This window comes from Pteropus vampyrus, unplaced genomic scaffold, assembly GCF_000151845.1.
Source record: "Pteropus vampyrus isolate Shadow unplaced genomic scaffold, Pvam_2.0 Scaffold2, whole genome shotgun sequence".
NCBI classification, from domain to species: Eukaryota; Metazoa; Chordata; class Mammalia; order Chiroptera; family Pteropodidae; genus Pteropus; species Pteropus vampyrus.
Window position 1 is genome coordinate 23,098,237 of NW_011888783.1, and position 10,956 is coordinate 23,109,192.

The 10,956-nt window shown below is 36.3% G+C and overlaps 1 long non-coding RNA gene across 1 annotated transcript in view; it reads right to left on the reverse strand.

The window, feature by feature from the left end:
* LOC111738684 overlaps positions 1-10,956 on the reverse strand; it is a 51,988-nt gene that overhangs the window by 17,634 nt on the left and 23,398 nt on the right. Inside the window, exon 2 of the long non-coding RNA XR_002779918.1 lies at positions 407-643. This is a non-coding gene — a long non-coding RNA (uncharacterized LOC111738684). The remainder of the gene's footprint in view (positions 1-406; positions 644-10,956) is intronic.

A 10,956-nucleotide genomic window follows, 5' to 3' on the forward strand; every position in this document is an offset into this window, starting at 1 on the left:
ATCAAAGTCTTTCAGAATTTATATCTAATCATTACATTTTACATTATAATGTAAAAAGAAGGTAAAAAGATGACCCCGCTTTACTTCACTGCTAAATATTATTTGACCTATGATGATCCAGTCCTTCTACTTACTGACTCTGGTTTTATGGCACCATGAATATCTCTATTAAACAAAATTCAGGTTAGCTCATGGCTGATTCCTGCCCTCAGAATCAAAATACAGAAAGAGTCTTTGAAAGACTTTGAAAGGCAAGATTTTGTTATCCTAATGGAGTTTTCCTTACACGGAGAAGTTAGCATACTTTTTCTTTGTCTCCTTGCATCCTAGAGAATTTCTGACAGTACCCATGTCTCCTCCATGGCTCCAGCTCCTGCTAGATAGCACTCCCACCCCAACTCCTTACCTCCAGCAATCACCTCTCGTCATGGTGCTAGGTCCAACCTGAGTCCAGCTTCTGGTTTCTGGTTGCCACACATTCCTCTGTTGTCCTTCCAGTCTGAGGGTGTTTAGAGCTTCTCTGGGTTGACTTCATCAATCCTTGTTTAGCTTTTCAGTTTTCCATCACTTGGGTGATCAATTCTCTGTAATAATTCCCTCTATTTGAAAGACCGAAAGTGGTTTCTGTTTTCCCAGCTAGATGCTGATGACAGAATATTTATGGAGTTAATAAAATGGAACACGTTGGCAAAGATCAGAGCCCAACATTTGGAGGCCAGAAATATGGAAAAGTACTTTATCTACCATGAGTTTTCAAAATAATTTTAAATAATGCTTAAATTTTTGTTCTAAAGATAATAACTTCCTGATTTAGAAAAAACATGCATGTCAAAATAAAACCTTTTATATTAAGTACTGTTAATAAACCTCTCCTATACTGCACTTGGTACTTTATGGTAATGTTTGGGGTGGAGGATGAGGAGAAGCAGCATATACATTTAACTAACTAAACTTCAGCTGGTAGGATTTGAGCCATTTAAGAGAGCATAGATACCTTTAGCATTAATCTTATAATACCAGAGCTTGAGCGACATGGGAAGGAAAGGAATGAAGATCTATTAATCAAGACTCATTTGAACCCCTCTCCTGCTAAATGAAGGGCCAGCAGAAAGCAGTGACAGTTACTAGGGAGGAACAAGCAGGCTTTGTAATCCAAGGCTGTCTGCTAGCATGGAACAAGAAAACACAGAGGGAGAGAGATAAGATAGTTCCTTTCAGGGGCAAAATGGGGTATATTCCTTCAATATACACTGAGACATCTAACTACATATTCCACCTTAATTCCCAAATAATTTCTCTTCAAAGACATATCTCTTGAGCTTTCTCTTTTTACCCATGAACACAGAGCATAGTTTGTACACTGTGTTTAAGAATACCAGGATGTGCTCATATAACTTTAATGAAAACTTACACATCAGTTATATTTAGTCCTGGTAATTGATAACAGTCCAAAGACCTCAAAAACATAAATATTTAAGAGTCCCTCAATCTGAAATAACTTACTTCCAATAATATGATATTCTATGATTTGAAAGAATGTAAAGAGTTTATCACATGTATCATTTAGCCAACCGAGTCTGCATGTCAACCAACAATCATTATGATTTCATCTACAAAAATCATTAAAATGTATTACTCAATTTCTCCTCATTATTTGCTTTCTTGTTAGTCAGTGTCTATTCTATCTCCTAAGATTTCAGGAAGGGATCAAAAATCAAATGATGATCATGTTCTCAAAGGGAAGAACTACTTTAAGTTTTACAGAGGCTACAGACAGCCTGCTTTCTGTCCCGGAGGCCAGACACTAGCGAAGCAAACACTCTCCTGTTGGTAGGGCAGAGTTGGCAACTCTCTCTTCATGACTGAATCCCAAGGCTGAATAGCTCTGCAACTTTTTATTGCATCAGCCTCAGTTCCATGGTGTCCCATTTGAAAAAAGATTTAAAATAATAATATATTTTACAACTTTCTACTATAGTAGTTTAAAATCAGAATATGTTATTAAAGACTGTCTTAGTTTGATAATAAAGCATCATAAAGCATTTCAAAATTATGAACAAACTGACCAACAAATTATTGAGAAAATATATGGTATAGAGTACTGGCCATGTTTATAAGAACCTAGTTTAATTATATTGTTTTTGTGCTTGAAAAGATACTTAATTTTAAATGCTTTCTAACTTAAGTCCTAAATAATTTCTCTTCAAAGACATATCTCTTGAGCTCTCTCTTCCTTTTTATGAGCACAGAGCGCTGTTTGTACACTGCATAGGAGAATACCAGGATATTACACACGTGACTTTTATTAAACCTTGCCCCAAATCAATTATACTTAATATTTTCTACTGGAAATGTCTTTCTCTTTTTATTGTCCTCTTTTCTTCCCTTCTTTGTCTCCTCTTCTTTCTCCCTTTTATTCTACTTCTCTTCCATTCCATTCTCCTCTTCCTACTTCTTCATGTTTATTTAGCAAAAACCTGGTCCCTCAGAGTCCCTCAGGTTACAACTCTGGTCCTGATAGCTATTCTTTTTCTTCTCTACAAAATACATTAAAAATTTATTCATACTTCCTAGCTCCTTAAACTACTTGAAATCAAGACTTTATCACCACATTTTAAAATTTCAATTCTTATTTGTGGAAATTAGTGACAATATCACAGTATCACCTACAAGTGACAAAATTGACAATAGCAATGTGAGAGTATTGTTGAGAAAATTCAACAGCCACTAGAAACCAATCGTAATGTATAATATCCAAAATGTAATCTATCCACTATAATCAGACTATGATCAGGTTTGTATTCACATAACAAAGTTTCTACAGATTATCAGAATAACTCAAAACAAATTTGAGTTATTTTGTGACAGCCAGGCGCAGCCTCACTATGAGTAAGCTTCAGTATCCCTTAAAAGAAATGATTGTCTCCACCGTCCATCATGGGAAATGAGGAAAAGAAGCCTAGGGGAAGGAGGCCTCATGATGGGGATGAGGAAAAAAATATTTGGTCTTTTTCTGGGGCTAGTGGTCTGTTTGGACTCTCAGCCTTAGAGAGCCATGGGCATTTTGGTGGGGAATGGGGGTAGAGGTGAACTGCCTTGGTCATGTGGAAGCCAGGACAGAAAATGCTAGAAGCCAATATGTCTGAGTCTAAAATAGTTGTAAATATTCTGTTTTCCTTCAATGGTATCCTTCTCTACTCTTTTGCATTTTCCCATAAAGTTATAGCCTGAACTCAGTTGTGCCATGAGTAATTAGAAAAAGATCTGTGCCTCAGTATGGAGTAAAGCATTTCCTCCCCCAAGTCTGGAATGGGCAGAGTGGCAGTCTCAGCAGCAGCAGAGGCAGCAGCTCAGGGGGGCCTTGTTTCTAAGCATCCCTCATGCAATAAACTAAGAAACACTCAGAGCTAAGGGAGCTGGTTTCTGGCAGACTTAATGGGAGCTCAACCCAGTGTGATTTGGGTCACGTTTATGTTCATAAAAAATTTAAAGAAGATTGAAAATAATTCATAGACAACACAGATAATGAAGAACTATAAGTGAATTTTATGAATTTTAATTCAATGCAGTAAATATTCATTCAATTTATTTACATATAGGGAAGAAAAAAATTTATAGATGATGATCTTATGGAATTTACAACCTACCATAAAAATTCCAAATGTAAAGAGAAAATCATAAAGGCCTTAAAAGTATCCCTTAAAAGTACCCCAGAATTTTATGGGAGTACAGAAGAAAGAAAAATTTATTTCCAAGGTGAAAATTCAGATGAAGTTTAATTTGCTCCATGAAGAAGGCAGTGATGATGTAGTCTAAAGAAGAATCCAAATGACACAGATCTAGATATCAAACCCATTTCCATCATGTCTGAGTTAGGAATTATGTTCAGCTATGTACAACAGAAAACCCAATGTATTAGTTAACTAAATTAAACTTTAGTCTCTTTACCCAACAAGAATTTCTTGATGAGTGACAAGGTAGCAGCTCCCAGTACCATCCATATCTCAGGCTCTTTTCATCTTTTTGTTCTATCTTCCTTAGTGTTCATCTCTCAACCTGACAGTCTCAATCAAGATGGTTCCTGCTTTAACAGGTATCTCAGCCCTGCTACCTAAAGAATAAGGAGGAAGGAAGAGATTTGGTAGAGACATACCCCCCGCAAAAAAAAAAAAAAAAAAAGTTGTTAAAATCTCCAGCAGACTGTATTTAAGTCTTTTTGGCTAGAACTATGTCAAAAGACACTCCTTGCTGTAAGAGGTTGGGATATATGCAGCTTTTGTCTTCTTTTTGGTTTAGCTGGTCACACTGTTACCCCCACACCCCCAAAAAATATTAAAGAAAAAAAAAGAAGAAAGAAAGAATATTAGGTTGGTAACTACCAGAATGTGCCATATACTACTTATTAGCTGTGCAGCCTAGGGTAAAAATCATTGACATTTCCAAATGTCAGTTTCTTCACCTGTGATATAATTATAATAATATCTTCCTAGTAGGCATTGGGTAGGGATTAGAGATTATGTATGTAGGATGTTCAGTATGGTCCTGACATGTTAGGATTGTACAGTAAACTGTAGTTGTTGTTTTAGTTTGGTAGGTTGGCTAGTTGGTTGATTGGTTGGTTGATTAGGAATTGAAGGAGAATTCAGATTTTAATAGGTAAATATTAGAAGAATAAAATTTTAGATGAAGAGAACAAGATTGCAAAGACATGGGCTTAGGAAAAATATGTTAAAAAATTAGCATATTCAAGAAATTTTGTATAGTTTAGAAGATTGTCATCCATGTGGAAGAGAAAGAGTGGATGGTAAAGCTAAAAAGTTAGGCTGGAACTGGGTGATGAGATGAGTGTTGGCGATGGGGGTAGAGAAAGGTGTAAGAACCAGGTCAAGGATTTTGAATGCCTCAGCAGATAGTGTGAAACCATTGAAGGTTTTGATGCAGGATTAAGTCTGTGCTTGATAATAATACTTTGCAGCAGTGCATACTTGGGCGCTAAAGAGAAAACAAAGCAAGAAGAGTAGGGGGACTAATTTATATCGAAGCAAAACAAAATAAAAAATGGAAGTAATATAGTAGCTACAGGATGGAAAAGAGAGACTGGTTCTGGAGTCATTTTTTGAAGCAATAATTACAGAATTTGGCATCCAATGGAATATCAAAGGTCAGGGGAAAGATTATGTCAAGGTAGTGAGCTAAACTTTGAGGTTAGCCAAGAAGAAAGATGACTACATAAAAGAGAGGAAGGAAACAATGGAAAGAGAAATTAAAGGGGATAGGGGAGGAGATGGAAAAATACTGACTAGAAATGTATCTTCACGTAATATGTATAAAAACGGCTATATTCTATGGAGTTGTTTAATCCGTGAAAGGAATTTTCTCAGGCAAATTAATGGATCTGGAACAGCTAGATGCCTAATCCCAGTCATGTGCTACTCTGGCTGTGCTCATGAGATACCACCCTTGTACACTAACTGCATTAGCATAGAAATAGTTCAAAGGTATGCAAGCTAGTTTCTGAAGGAAATTCCCACTCCTTAGTTTTTCACTCTCATTGAGATGCAGAATTATTCCTCTGGAAATATTTGGGCACAGTTTGCTCTTCCTAGAGGCAGAAAGATGAGTTAACTTCCCTCTTTGGTATCTCTTGCAATGTTCAGATCACGTGCTCATGGGCTCTGGGCTCAGTTTCAGCCTTTAACATTCACAGAGGAAACCTAATGCCAAAGCAGACCAGGGAATCACGGCTGGAATCAAGGCACTTTGTCACTTTGAGAAGAATGAAGTAAGAAACATAAGCAGTCTATTGACAGAATTGTTGCTTATCATTTTTAGCACCAGGCATTTAAAACTGGGCAGGAAACACCTCCAAAAAATGATAATCTCAAGAAGTTTAGAATTAGGCAATCCCCACTTCACACACAATGAGATTTCATCTCCATTTCTGAGGTTTTCAGTATTTAGATGTTACCATTGTACATAGCCTCAATGGCCTAAATACATTCTTAAGGTGGCAGAAAGGGATAATTAGATTCTAGAAACATATTTTTGAAGAATTGTTCTGAAAATAATTTTAGTGATTTTTTTATATGGTCATAATTCTTTTCAGTAATTATTAGTATGATATCAAGTAAAATATTTCAGTAAAATGTTAGTTCATTTTAAGTTTCAGAAATCCCTTGTAAAAATGTCGTATGTGTTTACTTTCAGTATTTTGGTTTACCGTAGAGATTATCATTTCCCTTTAAATGAAGCCACAGAAATTTACTAGAGTATTTAATTTGGTACCTACTCTGCCTCAGGCACTTAATTGGCACTGACGTAAAAAGGCACAATTTTATTATGCTAAATTATCTCACTTGTAATGTGAGATTAGGGCTAAAGTTTCAGGAGTCAAAGTGATTGTAAATAAATTCATATTAGAGGGCCGAATGATTGGAAATTATGTTTTTCTCATCTTTTTGATTCTATTATGTGAGGTTACAGATCCCATGAGCCCTTGGACCTTAACCTGGAAGCAGTAAAAGTGCTAAGCTGAGTATATAACAATATCCATAAATCACCTTATAATAGCAAGACTATGTGTGACATATCCTCAAGTTGGCAGCTGTCTGGAATAAAATTAACAAGTCTTCTTGCCTCCTTCATATTCATGGAAGTACTGCGTTAGTCTGACTCTATGAGTTTCCCAGCTGCTCAAGTAATAATGTCTTGAATGCATACAGGACCTTCCTTGTAGAGTTTTGGCATAAATACCAAAGAGGAAATAGGAGATATCTGTTATAATCTCCTTCTACATTCCCTAATCGTATATTTTATAGACTTAAAAAGTGAGCTTAAAATCAAGGTTATTCAGTTAGAGATTAATTTTATCACGAATTCTAGTGTTCCATTCATTACCTTATCTTTATTACCTTAAAAATCACACTTAGCATGTATTATAAGTTTAAACTTTGTAAAACACAGGTTAGTCTTTGAATCAGGGTGTCATCATGCCATACAAGCAGCTTGCTTAATAAACTTATTTGCTCAGTATATAGCACCAAGTTAAAAGAATTTAAAGAACTCAGATTAGATTGCTTTTAGTAATTCTCATTATGACCCACTAAATTAAATTACAAATTAAAATGCAGCTGAAATAACTCTGTAACTGGTGCTTTTATGGCTAATGAAAAAGTTTCAATGTCTAACATCCATCTCTGGAACATTTATTTTCATGAAAGTGCATTTCATTTGCCAAGTACTAATGAGACATGTGTAAGGCTAAAACGTTGTGTTTAAATTCTTGAGAAAATCACAGCACCAAGCTCAGAGAAGTGTGGGATATGGATGGGATTCAATTAGTGCTATTCCAATTAGCACTGATTTCAATTAATGCTATTGATTTTCAACTACATGTGAGAGAGTCTGTGCTAGGCCCTTTCCTGATCATTAAGACATTTAATTCTCCCTCGAACATGGTGGGGTAGGCATGGCAATCCCCACTTCACACACGATGAGATTTCAGGATTCTGAGACTTAGTTTGATGTTTTGTCCACAAGCTTAAGAGCAGCAAAATAAGCTGATGTTGTCTGCACCTTGCACTGGGGCCCAAGGATCAGTTAAGAAATGATGATGTTCTAATATTTATCATTAACTGAATAACGTATTTACAAATGAGGCTGACATTATTAGCAAAAAAATGAACTCATACATGAAAAAAATGAGACTTCATCTGGAGAGGGGCAATGGAACAGATTGTGGAACTTATGTATTTCTATATTGTTTAAATGTTTATTAGAATAAATATTAATTGTAAATAAAACATTTAAAATATAAGAAAATTGTGGGAAATTTTTAGTTAGATTACTTTAAATTCAGGCAATGTCCACTTATTTTAATTTGATGCTAGGTCTCCAAAATACATTTGGTGGAAATCAATAATAATTATAATAATAATAATAATAGCAGCAAACATGTATAATGTACTTACTGCATGCCATTTATGTAGCATATATATATTAACTCATTTAATTCTCACAACTTTTTGAGCTAGAGATTATTATTATTCCCATTTTAGAGATGAGAAAATTGTAGCACAGAGACATTAAAGAACTTTCCAAATTCGCACAGGCGGCAATTGACACACGATCCAAGCAGTATACCTCCTGCATGCGGTCCCTTTAAGCTCTACTCTCTAAAGCCATAAATGTTTGAACTTCCCTATAAGTCTAGCTTAATGGCCTATAGGATAATATATCATTTTGATAATTGTACTTTGGCACCGAAGTCCCAAATTTTTAATCCTTATCTGATTTAGTAATTGGAAAACCAAATTATATTCAATTCAACTCAACACATATTTATTGAAAGTTTGTTATATGCCAAACAATCTTCTGGATGCTTAGGATAATAAGCTACCGTTGGGCAGCTGAAGTTGTGGAAAACAGGAAAAAAAAAAATCTTGGCCTGAATTCTCCTTAAGGCAGAGCCTGTGACCATGGCTTAATTAAGTATAAGTAGTTAATTTAGGAGTATGATCTCAGCGGATAGGAGTTAGGGATAGGGGGCATGAAAGAAGGATGGTGGAAGAATTAATGGATGCAATAAGTTGGTCCCCACTCTGAGTGACTAAGTGTTCTATCCCATGGGATACTTTATGAGAAGCATCCAAGAATATCTGCCCGAGTGAAGAAAATGCCTGTCTCTCATTGGCCAAGGGTAGCCCTGCAAAATTAACTCCCCCACCTTCAGGTCACACTAATTTTGTATCCAGTGGGTTCCCAAAGCCAGTCTGCAATATCAGAGAAACACTAAAGCAGGAATTTAAGATGTGGGTCTGAGGTGAAACACCTTCAGGTTGCAACTGCATGAAGCCGGTCAAAGCTCTCCAGGGACCAGTGACTGCTGCCAAAGCTGGAATCGTAGGTGAGATCAGCAGGATTAAAAACTGTGTGCAAGCTGTGTGAATGCAACAATGAACAGACATAAGCAAATCACATATTTCACAAAATAAAAAATGCTATTGGTAAACAAAAAATGAAGCAGTTTAAAAAGATTTAGTGTGGGGGAGGGTGGAAGAAGTAGGCTGAAGCTTAACTACATTAGTCAGGGTAGCCCTCATTAAGAGGGAAATATTTGAGCAACAACTTGGAGGAAGTGAAAGGACAAGCCATGCAGATAACTGAAACTTAAAAATAACCTGAATACTATCAATTATTAAGAACTATTGAATAACTTCCTTCTGTAATCTTTTTACTTCAACATCTGTAATTGGGGAAGGATTTTAAGTGTTCATTAAAATCTATTAAGTAGATTTTAGGTTTCATTTTTAGGCATTTCATTAACTTCTTTCACTATATTCTTTTTTTGTTTCCTTTTTGTCAAGTAAGGCAGCTTTCATTACACTTAGGTAATAATTAAGACTAATATGGTAACAATGAAAGACTGTATGTTTCCAACCCAGATCCCTCCCTTAGACTCTAAACCTACAGATAGACTTGCTGACTTATCCCCACTTGGATATCTAATAGACATTTCAGGTTTGCCACGTCCTGGTATCCTTCCCACTCCAAAGGTACACATTTTTACTCTACGGTTCAGTACAACTCCATTTTTCAAGTGTTCAGTATCAAAATCTTGGTGCCATTCCAAATTCTTTCTCTTTTTTCTCTTACTTTCCACTTCTGGTTTGTTATCAAATCTCGATGTCTCTAATTTCGAAATATACCCAGAATTTAGCCACTTTCTCACAGACAGAGGCTTGGTTTAAGCTACCATCACTCCTCACCTGTATTACTACAATAACTTCCAATGTTTTTCTTACTCCCCCCTTGCTCTCCTCTTAAAGACTATTAAAACTTACTTCACATTATATAATTCCTCACTTAATAGACTCCACTGGCTTCCTGAGCCACCCAGAGTGAAAACCAAAGTCCAACTCTAACCTGCAAGGCCCTGCATGTTCTGACACTTAGTATCTATCTCATCTCATCTCCCCTTTTCCTGTTCCAAAAAGACCCACTTCCTGCCTTTAGTCCTTTGAACTTGTTATTTTTCTCTGCTTGAAATGGTCTTCTCCCAGATATTGGATGATTAACTCAGATTTTTCTCAAAAGTCATGCTTTCAGTGAGGCCTTTCCCCCCTATTGAGAATAGTATTTCTCCCACCAAAACTTCCAGTTGCCCTTCTCTGCTTCACTCCTCCTTCCTTCTTTATCTTTCTCATTTGTCTGCTTATGCCACTAGCATATAAGCACCTGAAACTGTGCCAAGAACATAATATATACTCAATAAATTTTTGCTGACTGCAAGAATAAACAAATGGTTTCAGAGGCATCCATTTGCCTCCTGGATAGTTATGATGATTACAATAGAAATACAAAGGAAAAGAAAATGTTCAGCTTTTAACAATAACATTGTAATTTTTCAGCTAGTCAATAAGTTTGACTATCAAAATGTGTTGGGAAAAATATTTTCCAATTTTTTCTTAGCTCCCATTAATGTGCTGAGAACAAGGTTGAACAAATTGGGTGGCAGGGTTTTATTATAGATCATAGAGGAGAGGAAACTCATGATCTGACATCATCAAGTTTCTTTTGGAAAGGAAGAAAGAGCAGAAAGCCTTTCTCTTTCAGGAGTGGCGATACTAGGAAGGAAAGAGAGGCAAAGAAAACAGCCCTTCAGATGTATATTATGATCTGCCTACACCTCTTGGAATTAAAATCATGGGGGGTGGGATATTAGTTAGGTTGAAGGGAAAGCCGAAAGCAGAAGAGCTTTAGATCCATCTTCTGCTTGGTACCCTGGGAATAGGTGACCATGAGACCAGCCTCACATGGATACTGGGGCAAAGAGAAGAGAGTTGTAACAGGATTGGGGCAGTGGAGGGAAGTGGTTAAACTGGTGGTTACAATGAGGAAATCAAAGCACTCCTATAGCAAAGAATTTTGATGTGGGTACCCAGACCAGGGAGCAAG